Source organism: Lycium ferocissimum, chromosome 2 (assembly GCF_029784015.1).
Source record: "Lycium ferocissimum isolate CSIRO_LF1 chromosome 2, AGI_CSIRO_Lferr_CH_V1, whole genome shotgun sequence".
NCBI classification, from domain to species: domain Eukaryota; kingdom Viridiplantae; phylum Streptophyta; class Magnoliopsida; order Solanales; family Solanaceae; genus Lycium; species Lycium ferocissimum.
Genome location: NC_081343.1, coordinates 27220156 through 27228411, shown reverse-complemented (window position 1 = coordinate 27228411; position 8256 = coordinate 27220156).

Below are 8256 nucleotides of genomic sequence, written 5' to 3'. Positions count from 1 at the left end.
CTAGTCCGCACGCGTATCACAAACTTTCTCCTTAACGTTACCTAACACACCATCAAAGACAACAATGATATGCTTGAGTACCGGGTACTCAATGGGTGTCTAAGGGACAATAATTAACAAAATAAAATAAGATAAATAAAATTCGTAAAGAAGTATCAATGAAAGCTAGTTCAAATCCAGAGATAGAGTAAGCCAGTAACCTTAAAGAAATTATCAGATAATCCAACAATGAAGAGCACATCATGTTAACTCATTACCGTTTACCATGTTAAGTATTTCACTTGAACTCGATATCACCACAATCCACTCATATGCAACAAAATATCAACCACTCAATACTCCGGCTAAGATGCCAGGAAGGCTAATCATCCTCTCGACTAGCACAATAATAGATGCACCGGGCTACATGCCTCGGAGGTCAATCGTCCTCTGGACTGACACAGCAATACTCATATCGATATGTTAGGATCCATAATGGCTAATCGTCCCCTGGACTAGCACATCTTGCCTATACAGGCCCAAACACAACAATTATAATCATGGCATATAACCAAATCATTAATCATGGCGTATAGCCGAATTCACTTCTCAGACCATCTTCTCACAATAGAGGTATTGCACGTCACATTCCATTTAAAAATCATGTTCAAATCACCTATTCAATATCAAGTTTAAGAACATCCATTCAAGGCACAACACATTTAAAACTTCAGTCTTTTGGAAATAAATTCAATCACACCATAATGGGAAAAATGTCTTCATTATGATAGTTTAATTCGTTTAAGGTTTGACATGGGCTTGACCCTACACGTGCATGAACTTATTCAAAATCATCTCACATTCTGAGAATAAATCTGAAGAAGCATCCATCGAAATAAGAGTTTTTAGTCATGTTCATATTCCAAGGAAGGATTTCAAGACACGTGTATTCATCCACACGCATAGAACAAGAAGAACATACTTTAATACATTTCAATAAAGTTTTCATGCTCCAAAGAATATTTTTAAAACGTAGACATACTTCCAAAACGTTTCAATAAAGTATACGTACTTTAAAAGAGAATTTCAAAAGCATAGACATACTTCAAGGAAGATTTTGGAAATCTAGACATACCTCAAATCCCACTCAAACATAATTACCAAGGTTCAACAATCACGCTACAATGGTTTTAGATGAGAAATATTAGATCTTTAATCGTTTCTTTAAGTTTTCTTGGAATTTCGAAAACTAGGGCTTTTCTAAGCTTTAAATCTTGTTCTTGAATCTTATGGGAATCATAGGTGGATTCTAACCTCTTAGTTTAATCTATACTAGTTCAAACTTCAATAATAATCTCATAAAAAAATCAAGTCTTACCTTTTGATGGAATCCCACACGCCCCCTCCCCTCTCTTCTTCTTTCCTTTAGTTTTCAAGAATCTAGGGTTTGGGAAGATGAACTAGTGTTAAGAGTAGTGATTTGATGTTAGATTGATGTAGCAATGATGGGAATTTATCAAGAACTCACCTTAGATGTTTTGGGAAAGCTTTAGGGTTATTTCCTCTCAAAAATTCGGCTAAAACGAAGTGGGATGAAAGAGTAAATAAAAAATCACGTCCTGGGGTTTTTATACAAGCCGGCCCGATCTGCGATTTGTTATGCGTCATAGATGGCCAAGTGCGGTCGCACTTCCAAATGCATCTTCAAGACAGAAACCTGACAATTTTTGAGTGGAAATGCGACTAGGAAATGCACCGCATAAGGGGAAATGCGACCGCATAATGCTATCCGCGACGCATATTGGTCCAGCGTACTGCTATCTAACCTTTCAAGAAACGGTCATAGCTTTTTATTCACAGCTCCGTTGGAGCTTCACTTTATATCGTTGGAAAGGTATTTCAAAGATCTAAAACTTTAATTAGGAAGTTTTTCCAAATTCTCAATGGATTTTCAGAAAATTGACCTAGAAGTCAGACCTACTGAAACTTAGACGGGTTTAAGAACTATTACAAACTTCACTACTTGGTCTTGATCTTAAATCAACTATTTCCATCCAAACTCATCTTGATAGGCCTTCATATGCCTAAAATGTCATATTAATTCTCATTTAATATATTCACACCTAACCCCGATTCATAGAGTGTTACACTGGTCACAGCTCCTCCTCATCAAAAGGCTCATCATGATGCTCTACATCCAGCTCGGGAGATAATGATCTAGCACGGGCCTGACCAACCACCAGTGCCCTACCTCTGGCTAGTGCTTCTCCAAGGGATCTACCCCTACTACGACCTCTCCCTCTACCTCTACTATGTGCCACGGCCTCAGCTGCATGCGTTGGTGCCTCACCCCTAGCCATATTCGCGCTTGTCTATCTTCACCATCTGTGAGGGAATAGATATGAAATCAGCTACCAATTTCAACAAACTAGCACGAAAGAAATGAAAGAAGGGAAATTTCATGACCCAATTTAATAATCCGTGTAACTCCCATCAAGTTAGTAAGCCATCCACAACCAGTTAGAACACTTTAGTAAGGAAATTAATGCGGAAAAGAAATCATACAAGTCATGTTTAAGTCTTAATGAAATTGATAGTCATAAAAGCATAAGAAATAGTTACAACCCCCAAAATCTGGCGTCAATAGTACAAGAATGGACTAAAATGGAATACAAGTTTAGGAATACATCCCGAAAATACATAAACTATCCGAAAATAAAAGACAGGAAGTAAAGATAAATGGAAAAGATCCGATGCCACGGATCACACTAGTGGCTCACCCCCAATCGTCCAGATGTCCCCCTCAACAGTCGGCAATGTCTTGAGATCCGCTCATGTTAGGAACAAAATTTGTACACAAAAAGGCTGCAACAAATGTAGTGTGAGTACGGAAACAATGGGTATGTCACGACCCGAATAGGGCCATGACGGGCACCCGGGGCTAATCACCGAGCACCACTCATTCTATTACTCATCTGCTCTCGTTCATATTTCTATGCACATAATCATGGAAAACTATTTCACTTGAAACATAATTACTTCATATACATAAGCCCTTCGGCGATCAAAATAGCAAATATATATATATATATATATATATATATATATATATATATATATATATCTGTGTGTGTGTGTGTGTGTGTGTGATGAGAAACTGTGAGACCATACTACCCACACTGCGTATCTACGAGCCTCTACTAGAGTACTAGACATATAGATAGGACAGGACCCCGTCGTGCCCAAAACATGCATATATACATCAAAATAATAAGTCAATGGCACCTCCGGAATAATGGGGTGCTCTCGATCAGCTACTAGCTCCTACGAGTCTGGATCACCTCCCTGTCTACCTGTGGGCATGAACACAGCGTCCAAAGAAAACGGACGTCAGTACGAACACTGTACTGAGTATGTAAGGCATAAACAATAATGCAACATCAATGAAATGAGGAGGCATCAAATGAGGAGTAATCTGTAACTGACTGTGAATCATAAAAGAGATAATGCATGCTGGCTTACTTCATAATCATCATCATATCATGTATGCATAAATATATAAGCTACCCGACCATATAGGTACGGTGTGATAATCATTAGCATTCGCCTGCGTCCAGGCCTCCCGCGTCTGGGGTACCATCTCATGCCGCCCACTAGTGGTTTCTACCCATGCCATTTGGCCATTGTGTATACGCTGCCCGCCTTAGCGGTAACTGCCCGGCCATATAGGCGCGGTGTAATATCATCATCATATGCTCATTATAATATGCTCGTCATAATGTACTCATCCTAATGCATGCATGGAAACTCAAGGACGACTATACTTTATCGGGGTGACATAAGGTCGTGAGCCCCCGATTACATTATAGAGCATTCATAAACATTCTGCCTCACTTTGAAGGATTAACATAAGGTGAGTGTATATAATGATCAACATCAATTGATTCTAGATAGAGTTACTACCTTTATAGGAACATCATATCATGGACTATAGTCATCTTTAGACTTAAGCTCATCATCATCATTATCGTGCTCATAACGTATCGCTTATCTCATATAGCTACTCATAATCATAGACTCTTAGCTTTCTTGAAGATAGGAGATTCATGAAGATGGAGAAAATTCATGCCATAAGATTCATGCCTTAGAAAGAAAGGACTAGCCTCACATACCTTTGTCGTTTAACTATTCTATCGCTTGCTCGTTCTCCTTTAATGCTCACGTCTTTACCTTCAAGAGAATTCGTATCGACATTAGCTAAACAATTATAAGAGTGTGCTTACTAAAGCTAGAGAAAATTGGGTAGCATTTCCTTTGTTTATACGAATTCCTCCATTTTCCATAGCAACTCCCAAATGTTCATAACATCAATCACAATATCATAAACAACAATCATCATTCATTTGCATTATCCACATTTAGCAATTTCACTTCAATTCCTCCATAATTATGACTATAGTTCACCATCGCGTTCTTTCACCTACAATGTTTATTCCATGTTCTAAATTTCATCCATAACCTACTTGCAATCACAACATATCCATATTCATGATTCATTCCAAACTACTACTCAATGATGGCACTATTCCCATATTTATGACCCATTTCATATATTCTTCTACAATCCAAGTGTTTCAACTTTTCAATACCTTAAACAACATAAGAATACCATAAAACTTACCTTAGATAATGGTAGAATAAGTCTTGAGTGGAATACTCTTCTTGCACCCAAAACCCTAGTTCACTTACCTTGAGATTTCTTAGCTTGGATGAACTTTGATGAATTTCATACACTTGATTCACTTGAATTCTTGATATTGATCTTTGATTTCCTTTGTTTTCTTGTGGATGAAGAGTAGAGAGAGTTCCAGAGGATTCTAGAGAGAAGTGGAGTGAAAATAAAATGAATTAATGAACTTGGGTCTCCTTTTTAATAACTCAAAAATCTGATCCGTCGGGCAATTATATGGACACTTATACGGTCCGTATAAGTGACCGTGAAATGAACCTTTCAACATCTCTTCTCTGTAACCATTATACGGTCCATTATACGGTCCGTATAAATTTATACGGTCCATATAAGTGATCGTATAATCCCACCAGTGAGGGACCTTCACTGTGATGGTTCTGCGGTCTATTATACGGACCGTATAATCGACCGTATAACCCATCAGTTCACTGATCTTATTCTCGTCACTTCGTTTGATCTCCGATCCTTATGGAACCTTCTTAACACTTGTTTAGCACTTCATTAACAATATAAGGGATGTCCTAACTCTTTTCCAAAACATCATTAGAATGTCATTAACTCGATACTCGAAATTCTTGTCCGACACACAACATATGACTTGATTTCCTTAACAACTTTCTTTCCTTACCTTATATGCCTTTGAAATCTCATTTAGGGTCATAAAATGCTATTTATTACTTATCAAAACACCGTATTCGTCATGCCCTTCGTCAGTCTATTCAGTATACGCTAACAAGGAATTTCTGAGGTGTAACATTCTTCCCCCCTTTTGGAACATTCGTCCTCGAATGTTAAGTTAAAGGGGATTCTATAAAAATTTCGCCAGAGTTTCCCCTATAACATGGCACTACCATCCTATCACAACAGCCCATAATAACATGCCTCATAGGGACATAACACAATAGCAATTTAAGTTGGCCACACACGACCCATATGCATAAAAGAAAAACTTACATACCTCATAATCTCGATGTCTCATCATAGAGCTCTTCCGGGGGCTGAAATAGTTGCGGGTATGTGGATTTCATCTTCTCTTCCGTCACCCAAGTCATCTCTTCCCGGTTGTTATTTCACCACAAGACTTTAACGGAGTCCACTTCTTTGTTCCGAAGTCTTCGCACTTTCCTGTCTAAGATGGCAATAGGCACTTCTTCGTAAACTAGTTTTTCTGTCACCTGTACATCATCTATTGGAGCAATCTTCATAGGGTCTCCAACACATTTGCGGAGCATTGAGACATGAAAAATGGGATGGACTAATTCAAGTTTCGGAGGCAAGTCCAATTCATAAGCTACTTGACCCACCTTGCGGATGATCTTATAGGGTTCGATATATCGAGAACTTTCCTTTCTTACCAAATCTCATTACACCTTTCATTGGCGACACCTTCAAAAATACCCAATCATCAACTTGAAACTCTAAGTCTCACCGACGGTTGTCCGCGTAAGATTTTTGGCGACTTTGGGCTGTCAACAATCGATCTCGGATCACCTTGACTTTTTCTACGGCTTGTTGAATCAACTTAGGGCCTATTAACTGTACTTCTCCTATTTCAAACCATCCAATTGGAGATCTGCACTTCCTCCCATATAAACTTCGTATGGAGTCATTTGGATGCTAGAATGGTAACTATTATTATATGCAAACTCAATTAGGGGTAAGTGGTCATCCCAACTACCACCAAAATCCAGCACGCATGCTCGTAGAATATCCTCCAAGGTCTGAATAGTACGTTCGGCCTACCCATCAGTTTGTGGATGAAATGCCGTGCTGAGCCTTACTTGAGTACCCAAACCTTCTTAGAAGGATTTCCAAAACTTAGCTGTAAATTATGCTCCTCTATCTGTAATGATAGATATCGGAACACCATGAAGTCTCACAATCTCCTTGATATACAACCTTGCGTAATCTTCTGCTGAGTGTGTGGTCCTGACTGGAAGAAAATGAGCTGCTTTCGTCAGTCTATCCACAATCACCCATATAGAATCATACTTGCCTCGGGAACGGGGTAATCCACGATAAAATCCATATTGATTACTTCCCATTTCCAGGTATGAATTTCCATGGCTTGCAATAATCCTCCTGGCTTTTGATGTTCGATCTTTACTTGCTGGCAGTTTGGACATTGGGCTACAAATTCTGCTATGTCTCTTTTCATGCCATCCCACCAATATATCAACTTGAGATCATGATACATCTTTGTCGTCCCTGGATGAATAGAATACCGAGAATAATGAGCTTCTTCTAGAATTCGATGACGCAATTCTGCAACATTCGGAACACATAGCCTGCCTCGGTATCTAAGAATCCCATCCATAGAAGTTTCAAATGGAGACTCCTCTTTTCCATGACATGTATCTCTAGAATGGTTCAACTGAGGGTCTTCGTATTGCCGCTCTGTTACTTTCAGATTCAAAGACGAAACTGTGGGATCACTAACACTAACTCCTGCACCACCTGAATCAATTAGGCGTACTCCAAGATTAGCTAGTTCATAGAGCTCATGAACCAATTCTTTCTTCTCCTAAGGAGCTTCGCATAGGCTTTCCATTAATCGGCGGCTGAGCGCATCAGCTACTACATTTGCCTTTTCGGGGTGGTATAAAATATTCACATCATAATCTTTCAATAATTCTAACCACCGCCTCTGCCGCAGATTCAACTCCTTCTGTTTGAAAATGTATTAGAGACTCTTGTGATCTATATAGATATCAACATGCACACCATACAAGTAATGTCTCCACATTTTTAATGCATGAATAACTGCAGCCAATTCAAGATCATGAGTTGGGTAGTTTTTTTCATGTTTTCGCAGTTGTCTCGAAGCATAAGCGATAACTTTACCATGCTGCATCAATACACATCCTAACCCAACGCCAAAAGCATCACAATACACGACATAACCATCTGGCCCTTCTGGAAGTGTTAAAACTGGAGCTGAAGTTAATCTGTCTTTCAATTCTTGGAAACTACGCTCACAAGCATCATTCCACTGAAATTTAGGCGACACGGGTTAATTTCGTCAATGGGGTGAAATAGATGAAAAGCCCTCTACGAACCTTCTATAATAACTCGCCAATCCCAGAAAACTACTAACCCGTAGGCGTCGTAGGCCTTGGCCAAGTCTTCACAGCTTCAATTTTCTGAGTGTCAGCTCGAATGCCATCATCTGAACTAACATGACCCAAGAATGTCACGGAATTTAGCCAAAATTCGCACTTTAAAAATTTAGCATACAATTCTCGTGTTCGAAGAATTCCAAGAACAATACGTAAATGATCGGCATGTTCTGATTCTGTGTGAGAGTAGGATATCATCAATGAATACTATTACGAATAGATCCAAGAGAGGCCTGAATACATTATTCATTAAATTCATGAACACTGCCGGGGCATTAGTTATCCCAAATGACATCACCCGAAATTCATAATGGCCATATCTCGTTCAATATCTTCTTCTCTGACTCTCACTTGATGATAACCTGACCTCAAGTCTATCTTGGAAAACCACTTGGCGCCTTGTAATTG